Source organism: Heterocephalus glaber, unplaced genomic scaffold (assembly GCF_053883595.1).
Source record: "Heterocephalus glaber isolate CG9 unplaced genomic scaffold, H.glaber_assembly_v1.0 deba00000621, whole genome shotgun sequence".
Taxonomy (NCBI): domain Eukaryota; kingdom Metazoa; phylum Chordata; class Mammalia; order Rodentia; family Bathyergidae; genus Heterocephalus; species Heterocephalus glaber.
This window is the reverse complement of record NW_028258153.1, coordinates 9,026,273-9,035,928: the sequence shown is the minus strand read 5'-3', so window position 1 is coordinate 9,035,928 and position 9,656 is coordinate 9,026,273. Positions and strand designations below refer to the sequence as shown.

At 50.0% G+C, this 9,656-nt stretch overlaps 1 long non-coding RNA gene and 1 other non-coding gene across 2 annotated transcripts; both read right to left on the bottom strand.

Annotated features, from left to right (window-relative positions):
- Nucleotides 1–323: 323 nt before the first annotated feature.
- LOC147829347 (uncharacterized) lies at nt 324–6,452 on the bottom strand. The gene is made up of 2 exons (XR_015449169.1): nt 2,018–6,452; nt 324–1,298 (listed from the first exon to the last, which is right to left on the bottom strand). It is a non-coding gene; the product is annotated as an uncharacterized LOC147829347 (long non-coding RNA).
- LOC147829348 (U2 spliceosomal RNA) lies at nt 5,893–6,083 on the bottom strand. Its single transcript, XR_015449251.1, has one exon. It is a non-coding gene; the product is annotated as a U2 spliceosomal RNA (small nuclear RNA).
- Nucleotides 6,453–9,656: the final 3,204 nt, after the last annotated feature.

Here is a 9,656-nt window from a genome sequence, read left to right as displayed (position 1 = left end):
GTACGGGGGCGAGTAGATTATCTATTGAACTCTGTAATGACTCTCGAGAGAATACACATGTATGTAAGTGTATATGTTAGTGCTTAGGTAGGAGTACGCAGCGCCTTAGTTGGCACCCCACCCCCCGCGCTTCCCTATATTTTATTGGAGGCGGGGGCGGCTTATTGTTTGTGCACCTGGCTTTCTCTCTGTCCTGCCTGTCAGCTTATTTTAGTCTCTTGGTGCAAGTCCCAAAGCCATTTGGTGCCTTTCGATCAGTTTGTCTTTCTTTCTCTTTCTTTTTCTTCCTTCCTTCCTCCTACCCATCTTTGACTTGCTTCCCAGGGGAAATCTCTCTAGCAAAGTTTTTTTTTTTTTTTTTTTTACACTCCTTCTAGTCAGGATTAGTTTCTGGAGCCCTGTGCCCACACAAGCATTGGGAAGAGGACGTTTCTGTTTGTCCTCGTTTTGTCACCGGGTAGTACTGTCGGGTTTTCAGTCATGCAGGGGGAATACGGCTACGTGAGTTTCAGAATTACTGATTTAGTCATTTATTCTGCAGTACTAGGGATTGAACCCAGGGGCTTCAAACAGAGCGACATTCCCAGCTTTTAAAACCTAATCTTATTTTGCTTTTTGAGATTGGGTCTCCCTAAATCGGTAAGTTGCCTAGGCTGGGCTCTAACTTGCCATCCTCCCGCCTCAGCCTTCCATAGTGCTGGGATTACAAACGTGTGCCACCAGGCCTGCCCTTGAGTTTCAGTCTCACATCCATGATAGCGTCTTGCCTTTCTAACGTCAGATGAAAGTGTTGCACCCAGTGAGAAAGAACCAACCAGAGACCGATATTGAATCCACACAGGAGTTTATTACCGGCCGGGACGCGAGCCGAGCAACGGACTCGAACGAGCCTCGACTGGGGGGAGACAAACATGTTTTATACACCTTTGAGGCCAACAGTTTCTAGGCCCCCTGTAGGGAACAGGGAAAGGGGACGTTACTAGAACCTCTGCAGTGAGTCCTCGTCTCCTGCGAGCCACGGCAGCACAAGGCGAATTACAGGAAAGGTAGAAAAATGAGACCTTGAAAAGAAGCTGAGCTTTGGGTCTGATCAGTGCTGCTCTGGGCGGCAAAGACGAAAGCCCCCAGCTTACCGCACCTTTTATTCAGTACATCGGGAGAAACAAAGTGTAACAAATGACTTGCCGAGAGTTCAGTACATCCTGCGTAAATAAGATGTAACGATCCAAGAACAAGGAGGAACTGAGTAGACGTTTGTTCCTCCCAGGATGTTTTCAGCTCCCAGGATGTTTCCTGTCCTGGAGAATCACAGACAGCATCACCGGATCATTGAGGTCTCAGTTGTGACCGGAGGCCAAAATGCAATTATGTCTCGGAATTCCTTAGCTGGGTTGTAGGCAGGAGAACTAGGCTAACCAAATGATTTTTCCCTAAAATTATGCAGCATGGCTCCCGACATATCTCCCTTTCTTTTTGTTTTATGTGAAGGTGTTTTTAGGAAAAGCAAGCACACCCAACAATGGCTCGTCCCTATGTATTGTGAGGATCTACAGTGTGTTTGACTGGCTTAGCTGTCTATAGTAAGCATAATTTCTCTCCGTTGGGGCTGTAAAAGGACTCAAAATCTAATTAAAACTTTTTTTTAAACATTGTTGGCTAAAAAACTTAAAACTTTTGTTGAACTCAAATAACTATTGTCTTTAGTTATACTTTTCTACTGGGTGTTTAAGACCAAGTTACAGTGAGACCTATATTAAATAAAATCAACCTCTTGCTCTCTAACAAGGTCAATTAAGTCTCCACAGGCACTGTCTTGGAACCATGCATAGAAGCCTCTTAGCTCCTCTGTCAGTGTCAGCCATCAGGCTATGTCACGGCCTTGCTTGACCATGTTACCTTCTGCGAAAGCATGAGAGATTTTTTCCCTCCAGGTGACATTCCTTTGGCACACTTTTTGTTGTATCTTTACTGTTTTGGTGTTCAGCAACCTCCCTGCTCAGGAGGTTGGGTGACTCACCAAAAATGCAGGATCTTGGAGATGGTTCCCTCATGACCTGGATCTTTTTGCTAGTGTTGTTGACCTTGGAGGGCCAGGGCCAAAATATTGGCTGCCTTCTCAGCCCAGATGCCTCTTCAGTTTTGGTCCCTAAACTTTGTTGAATACCCAGAAGAGAAGATCAATAACATTAGCATTGTAAGAGGAGTAGTGAACTCAAATATTATAATTTTTACCTGGATAGTAAGCATTTTGGAATAAAAATATAGTTAAACTGTTATTATTGCCAATCATGTTTGTTCTTGTGGTTGAATCCCTAAGTAGATATCTTTTTATAGGATATCATCTAAGGAAAATATATCAGCCTACAAGTGTGCTTATTATCATAGGTGGCTGGAGCGTAAGAGAAAGGCAAGTATCTGAATCAAAAGGTTACTACCATAAAAAATATGTTGAAAGACCCATACAATTAGAGGGCATGAATACTTTTTGTACACCAGAAAAGGAGCGGTAATAAATATTAGAGTTATATAAAACATTATGTTCTTCAATGTAGTTTGGTACCAAAAGCATCTTCCTAATAACACTCTTTTGTTTATGTCACAGAAATTAATCTTTTGAAGATGACCAACGTAGACATACCACAATAACATATTCAGAAATTAACCAATGTAAACATTTTATTTTATTATTTATTTATTTATTTATTTATTTTTTTGGTACCGGGGATCGAACTCAGGTCCTTGGGCTTGCAAGACAGGCGGCGGAACCACTGAGCTAAATCCCCGGCCCTTAAACATTTTATAATAACATATTTAGCGCTTAAACGTCAATGATAACCAATGTAATCAATTTATAATAACATGTTGAGACAATATTTGTTGTGGTGTGTCTCCCATAAGATTATGAATATTACTAGGGGGTCCCTTCAGTGAATTTAGACCAGAATAATTATTTTCTGGGTGGCCGCTTCTTTATTCACCAAAGGGAGTACACCCACGGTCTCTATGTACTTTGACAAATAAATCTCGATGGCACTCTGATCAGTTAGCAACCTGGGAGAAGAAGGGCATGACTTTAATTTAATAACATTTATCTGTAAGCCAATCCAATAATAGGTGAATATCTTTTAAGGAAAAAAAAAATTTTTTTTCCAAAAGATGAAAAGGATAAGAGAAAAAAAATTTTGAGCTCAACTGTACAGACGGACAAACAGACAACAGACAGACATATAAGACAGTTTATAAAGCTAGAGTGCGCTCAAATATATTTGGCCAAATCAAATTATAATATCCCTTTTATGATTTTTAGGTTTATAATTGTATATAAGACGGGTCAAAAACTTTTGTAGTCAATTAACAGAGATCTCTTGAGATTAGAATCAGAAGGAATGCAAGCGCTTTTATACCTATAAATATAAAAAGAACATTTTCAAGTTGTGCCCCCCCCCCTTTAAAAATCTATATTTATTCTTCCTCTGGGGACATCATCTCAATCCTGGACCCCGCTGTGGATCTGTTGGTCGTTGCTGGTGAGGTGGGTCACTCAGGCGCAGCTGGCTCATCGCTCTCAGCTGGGGTGCTATCACCCATTCTCCAAGATGTTGGTGGTTCCACCAGTGTGACCCATGGTCTCACATTCCGGGAGGGCAGCCACAAGGTTTCATCATTGTCTGTTAGGACACAGGCAAAACCTCTCCCCCGAGTTATTAAGGCAGGAGCAATTTTTTGACATATGGCCTTTGGTAATCTTAAAAACAAGTTTAATAATTTAGGTTCTAAGGTAGAGCAGACCATAGCTCCTTCCAGTCTTTGGGTCAACCAAACTGCTCAAGAGAAATCACTTAAAATATTAAGAGGTTGGGGAGGGAAGTTTTGAATCACAGATAAAACGGCTAGCAACTCTGACCTCTGGGCAGAGTGGACCAAGGCCCAAGTGGGGAGCGTTTGGGGGGAGAGACGATCACCCCTTTGCCAGGCCTCACGGAGAACGGTACCTACACGTTCCCATGCTATTAAGTTTGTTGTCCCTTCCTGGGGGAAAGATGGGATGTACATTTGTATGTCTTTTAGCAAATCTATCACAGCATCCTTAGGTACTGGGTACATAGCTTGCTTTAACAGCGACTCAAGTAATTTGGCAAAGTTACGCTGCTCTGATGACAGAGACTGACCCATAGTTGTAACTCAGCAAGGATAGAAACTTACCCCCGGCTGGACACACTTACCACCAGTGTCCCTCGTGCAAGTCCGGAAATCGTCCCGGGAGATCCGTGTGCTGTCTCTCTTACTCCAAGTTTGTCTCACAGGCGGGTTCGCATCCAAGTTGGGTGCCAAATGTAGGGAACAGGGAAAGAGGACGTTACTAGAACCTCTGCAGTGAGTCCTCGTCTCCTGCGAGCCACGGCAGCACAAGGCGAATTACAGGAAAGGTAGAAAAATGAGACCTTGAAAAGAAGCTGAGCTTTGGGTCTGATCAGTGCTGCTCTGGGCGGCAAAGACGAAAGCCCCCAGCTTACCGCACCTTTTATTCAGTACATCGGGAGAAACAAAGTGTAACAAATGACTTGCCGAGAGTTCAGTACATCCTGCGTAAATAAGATGTAACGATCCAAGAACAAGGAGGAACTGAGTAGACGTTTGTTCCTCCCAGGATGTTTCCTGTCCTGGAGAATCACAGACAGCATCACCGGATCATTGAGGTCTCAGTTGTGACCGGAGGCCAAAATGCAATTATGTCTCGGAATTCCATAGCTGGGTTGTAGGCAGGAGAACTAGGCTAACCAACACAGCAGGCTCTGCCACTCGCCCTCTGAAAGATCCTTTTCGGCTGGCTCTCCAGAGCAAAAGCAAGGCTCGGGGGCTTCCCTGGCTGGCAGCTTAGGTCAGCTCCTTCAAGTTGTGGTCTGCTGCTTGATCGTTATCTCAGAACTGGTTCCGGGAGGCCCTGGGGGGAGCCCTCATCTCCCGAGGGGGCAATGGTGGCACCAGCCCCGCGGGAGGCGGGCTCCTGCTTGGGTGTGTGGCCTCAGCTCCCCTCACGGGGCAACTGCTTGCTCCCACTTGCGGACCGACCTCACCACAGCTGGTAACAATCTGCAGGCCTCGGGTTTCCCTGGAACCCAAGGAGGCCGCAGGTGTAAGGCAGTGACTGCAGACTTCCAAGCAAATGTTCCAGGTGCTCTTGGAGTGGAGCTGGCAGAAGCTGGCAATTGGGTGTCCCTGCAAATCCTGAAACTTGCTTTCAATCACGATCCTTTCTTCTCCTTCTTTTTGGGTACCGGGGATGGAACTAGGAACCTTGCGCTTGCGCGGCAGGCGGTGGAACCGCTGACCTAAGTCCGCGGCCCCTCTCACAGTCACTACTCTTTTAAGTAGATTTAGGAAGGATAAACCTTGTATTACCTTCTTAAAAGACTCACACGCCCATGGGGAAGAGCTGAGGCAGAACCACACTCGTCGTTTTGAGATAGTAAGTGAGAAACACACAAAAAATGAAGGCAGAGACACCAAGGTTCATCCAGCTCACGGTTACCCACCGTCTGCGTCCCTGTTACTCTGCGCCCTGCCAGTCGTCAGCCCACACACCCCGCAGTAGGTTGGCGGGGGGGGGACGGGGGTGTCTCAGAGCTAAAGTCACAGAAAGGCCCTCTGGTCTCTTCTGCACAGAGCGCCCTGGACGTACTTGTCATTTCTTCTACCCGCTCGAGTCTTGAATAAAACTCGCAACTTCCTAGAGCGAAACCAACCTCTCCCCTCGCCCCGCGAACCTTCTCCGAGGATACTGAACTACGCAGAGCCGTAAGAGCCAGGGATGCAGCTCAGCGCTCGTTGACGCGTGTCGGCAACGGAACGAGTACACCAACAACCTTTCGTTCAACCACAAAGTTTCCCCACAAGGGGTGCACCGTTCCTGGAAGTACTGCAATACCAGGTCGATGCGTGGAGTGGACGGAGCAAGCTCCTATTCCACCTCCCAGCTCCAAAAATCCATTTAATATATTGTCCTCGGATAGAGGACGTATCAGATATTAAACTGATAAGAACAGATACTACACTTGATCTTAGCCAAAAGGCCGAGAAGCGATGCCTACCGACGCCGCCCGCAGCCCGCACGGACTCCCTGCCTTCACATTCAACGCGCGGTCACAATACCGACCCCTAGGCCTTCTGCCCTCTCCCGCTCCTCCTTCACTCCCAGGCCGACCTCGGCAGCCTTCGGGGCCCATTCCCTCCCCTTCTTCGCCCTTTTTCGGGACCCACTCTCAGCCCGCGCTTCTTGGTCCCGGCGTCCCCCGCGTTGGGCGTCCGTCGCTAATCTGCATGCCCCGCCCTCCCGGGGGGCCCTCTGCGCCCGGCGAGCCCGGGTGGCGCCGGAAGCCGCTTCCTGCTGGTTCCGGCTGCAGTGCAGTGAGGAGGCGGGACGTGGGGGACCAGAAGTGTGTGCGGGGGGGGGGGCGGGGGCGCGGGCGCGTCCCGGGTTCCCCGAAGAGAAAGCAGATCGCGAGACACGTGTCCCCAGAAGCCCCCGGGCCGTGTGTTCTTCCGGGTCCCGGTCCGCGGGGCGGGAGGGCGCGTTCCGGGTGAGGAGCGCGGGGGGGGGGGGGGATGGGCCAGGGCGGCTCCTTCTCGAGGCCTCGGAGCTGGCGGGCGTCAGCCCGCGGGAAGCTTCTCTCCAGCTGCGGCGCCCGCCCCCGCGGCCCTGGCGCGTCTGCAGGAGAACCGTGTCCGGGGCTGGTGGGTGCAGTTGCCCCCGCTGGCAGGGTTTCCTCCCTGTCCCTCGCTGGTCACCTGTCAGGGAGGCGGAAGCCCTCCTCTACCCTCCCCCCACATCTGATCGGCCTCTCCTGCGGTGCGAGTCCCCCGTTCACGGCCCCTCTGGGTCTTTTGTTGTCACCACGGATATCCGAGGTGGTGGAAGACTGTGGCCCGCATCCTCCCTCACCTCCCTGTGCCCGCGCTGTCAGGTGCTCAGCAGGTGGAGGTAATGTCTGTAGCGTGAGTGAACCACGGATAGGTCTTGGTCTCCGTGGGCACGATGGACCCATTGAGAGAAGCGGCACGCACGTAGGAGGCACTGTGCCGTGGCGGGCCTCGTGGGAGATCTGGCTCGAGGTGGCAGGACACCCGGAAGCCAGGGCTGCTCTGGGAGAACACTGAGGTCGAGGCCCCAGGGAAGGTTGGGATCAAGTTTTTCCTTGAAACTCCAGAGCGGTGGTTGTGAAGCACGCGTGCTATCCCAGCTCTCTGCGGGGGCTGAAGCAGGAGCATCACAAGTTCAAGCCCATTTCGGATAATTTAGCAATTTAGGGAGACCTGTCCCCCCAAAATTAAAGTAAAATGTGACAGGACACGATCCAGTGCAAACAATACAGGCTGGGCCTGTATATACGGCTCAGTGAGAAGGACCTGGGTTCGATTCCCATTATAGCAACCAAACAAACAGGCTGACATTCTAGTAGTCACACTCCCAAGCAGGATGGAAAGCCCGATAGTACTGCCTGGTGTCCAAGGAGGGGGATTGGAAATTAGCCCTTTCCAGTGCCTTCACCTGGGGTGCTCAGGTCACGTTTGATTCGCTCCCTAGCTCCACAGCTGGTATTACTGTGTGGGACCAGGACGGGGCCAAGTAGAGTGCCCCAGGGCAAAATTTACAGGGCCCCTCAAAACCTTTTGAGAATCAAGAAAACTAGGGCCAGGGATTTTAGCTCAGTGGTTCCGCCGCCTGTCTTGCAAGTACAAGGTCCCTAGTTCGATCCCCGTATGCCAAGGGGGGGGGAATCTTTACCAAAATAACTAATATTTAGTACAACATGTCTTAATAGCGGATATCAATCTTGATGACTGAAGTTTTGGTGCCATGTTATTTTTTTCCTTTCTTTCCTCAAGACAAGAGTTACTCATTTCTCTCTGCCCTAATCTCCACATTTTTTTTTTTTTTTTTGGTACCGGGGATCGAACTCGGGTCCTTGCGCTTTCGAGGCAGGCGCCAGAACCACTGAGCTAAATCCCCGGCCTCCCTAATCTCCACATTTATCGCCTCCATCCTACTGACCTATGCCGCCAGAGTGGGAGCCACTAACCACCTGTGCCCCGTACAGGGGATTGAACCGAGAGCCTTTTACTAAACTTCATCCCTGGGCCTCCCCTCCTCCCTTGTTTTTTTTTGGTTTTGTTTTGTTTTGTTTTGGTCCTGGGGATCAAACTCAGGACCTTGCGCTTGCAAGGCAGGCGGCAGAACCACTGAGCTAAATCCCCGGCCCCAATATTTTCTTAATGTAGAACTTCTTTCTGTTTGGTTATCTTTGTATTCGTGTGTGTGTGTGTGTGTGTGTGTAATGGAAGCCAGGGCCTTGCATTTGGTAGGCAAGTGCTCTGCAGCTGAGCCACACCAGCTTGCTTTCCTTTCATTTTCTTAAAATGTAGTCAAATTAGGGCCAGGGATATAGCTCAGTGGCACTGCGCCTGCCTGGCAAGCACAAGGTCCCGAGTTCAATTCCCCATACCAAAAAAGAAAGAAAAAGTAGTCAAATTACAGTGTTACCTCGGTTCACCAGCTCAGACCTCTCCACGGTTCTGGTCCTAAATCACACGGGACGAGAACTGAATCAAATTTCCCCATAAGGTCAACACTGAACCTTACCATTGAATTTCATCCTCTTCTCCTCCAACTTGGTTTGCAGCCAGAATCATGGAAAGAATGAAGTTCGTGAATTGATGTACCATTGTAATGAGTTTTTTTCTCTTATGGATTCTAAGTGTGGAGACAGAAGCCCGACACATGTGTCCACGTGGGCCAAGCCTAGGTTTATTTGCAGCCACGTGCCCCCTCATCTGGCATCCAGTCCACCGCCTCTTGGTCAAGATTCCTCGAAGGCCACAGGCACCTCTAGTAGCCAAAGCCAAAAGGCTTCCCCGACCCTCATTCCCTGACACCCTGGGCTGTTCCAGACCTTAGAGTGGGCCCCACGTTTCCAGAGGGATGAGACCAACGGTTTTGACACGGTGCACGGTTGATATTCCTCAGTGGTGGTATATCTAGCAAAGATACAGTCGGGGGTGGTGGTGGGGGGAGCCGCTGGGTTTGATTAGTCCGAAGAGCCTGTGGTCAGGGACAGATCCCCTGGTGCAGAGGAGCCCCGAACTGTGGGCTCGGTGCCTTCCATGTGCCAGGACCCATCAGACCTCAGGCCTGTTGTCCTTGGCAGCAAGTTGCAGCACCCAGGCCTTGAACCTGCTTCTCCGCCTTGATAACCTTCTGAGAGGAGGGTGATGTCCCTTCTCCTGGGCCCACAGAACCCAGAGGCTTCCGTTTGTGCTCAGGAAGGGCTTTGCCCCGGAGAGCTGTGTGCAGGGTCACAGAAGGACATCCTCTTTCTCCCCCCCCCCCCGCCCCCGCCCCCAGGCACTGCCTGGGCTCCTGCCAGTCCTCCCATGCAGCTCAGCCCACCAGCCCCAGACTGTCCTCATCCCCTCTGGCCTCTCAGCCTTTGGCCACTGAGGGCCACTCCCTTTCCCTCCCTCGAGCCCCTACTTGCCCTGGCTTCAGGCACTTGCGATTTTGTGGTCTTTACAGTGCTGTGCTTCCCTCCTACCTCTCCTGACTGCTTTTCACCTCCTTCACCTCGTTTCCCACGTGACCATGGAGATGCTCCTGCTGC